The 1,156-nt window shown below is 48.2% G+C and overlaps 1 non-coding gene across 1 annotated transcript; it reads left to right on the top strand.

The window, feature by feature from the left end:
• The first annotated feature begins 344 nt into the window (after window positions 1-344).
• On the top strand, window positions 345-430 carry TRNAS-GCU. The gene has a single exon. It is a non-coding gene; the product is annotated as a tRNA-Ser (tRNA).
• The last annotated feature ends 726 nt before the right edge of the window (window positions 431-1,156 follow it).

Genomic DNA, 1,156 nt, shown 5'->3' with positions numbered 1-1,156 from the left:
ATTTATTGTCACTGGAAATAAATAAAAATTAGACTTAATGCTCCCTGTGACATAGTGGCAGGAGAGGGTCTTTGAGCGTAAAACACGGAAGAGCGGAATCAAATTCCGGAGGGCACGTGTGAGTACTGAGGAAAGAAGACAATTGAGGCAGGAGACCGTGGCCAGCTGAGGTAGCATTAACCAAGCTTGGAAGGCTACCTGGAGGAAGGTGGAAAGAACTAGTTGTACGAATTCCCCGCAATGACTGTAATTTAAAGAACAGCGGCACAGCTCTGGGTCAAAGAGCCAAGCTTTGCTGAAACAAAGACTTTAAATAGAGTATTTTAAACCACTCCTGCCTGTGGGACGAGGTGGCCGGCCGAGTGGTTCAGGCGATGGACGGCTAATCCATTGTGCTCTGCACGCGTGGGTTCGACTCCCACCCTCGTCGGGCTTCTCAGCCAGCTGCGGGGCGTCGGTGTGGGTTTTGCGCTTGGTGTGCAACTTCCTCCACCCACTTCGGAGGGGTGGCTTCGCTTCTGATCAGGGACCCCGGGGCCTTCTAGAGGACTGGGGAGGGGCGTCTGCTCAGTTTTGGAGGAGCGCGACAGGACCTGGGGACTCGGGAAGCATCCCAGTGGCTCAGGGTACCTTCTCAGATGCCTGCGGCCCCTCCCGTGAACACTTTACAGCTGTGTTCACCTCCTCCTTCGGTTCCTCTGGCGGCGGGAATCCTTGCCCTTCTTTGTTTCTTGTTCCAGCACCGCGCTCGGGACTCCTGCCTTCAAAATGCTGATGGGCGGCGGGTGAGTCACTGAAGAAAGGACTTTGACAAAATACTGCTAATAGTTTAAGCTGATTGGTGGGAATATGAATGTGTGTATACTGTTCCCTTTTTGCCTTTCCAAAGGTCATAAAAAGCGTCTTCTATTTTTTACTTGTGAAATAAATACCTTCAAACTTAAAGAAAATTGGTAAGAATAAGTATAGCACAAAACCCATCTATCAACCTTTTATTGGGATTCACCTGCTACCATTTTGTACCCTTCTTCCCTCTCCTTCCCTTCCTGCCTCTCTGATTCAGTCTCCATCTTCACATCTATCTCCATTTCTCCATATACTTCTCTATTTTTTTTCAGAACCATGCTTTTTATTTAAAAATGTATAAATTAAAAAA

The sequence above is a fragment of the Suricata suricatta genome, unplaced genomic scaffold (genome assembly GCF_006229205.1).
Source record: "Suricata suricatta isolate VVHF042 unplaced genomic scaffold, meerkat_22Aug2017_6uvM2_HiC HiC_scaffold_7328, whole genome shotgun sequence".
Taxonomy (NCBI): domain Eukaryota; kingdom Metazoa; phylum Chordata; class Mammalia; order Carnivora; family Herpestidae; genus Suricata; species Suricata suricatta.
Note: the sequence above shows the minus strand (reverse complement) of the source record. Positions and strands in the feature narration are given on the sequence as shown.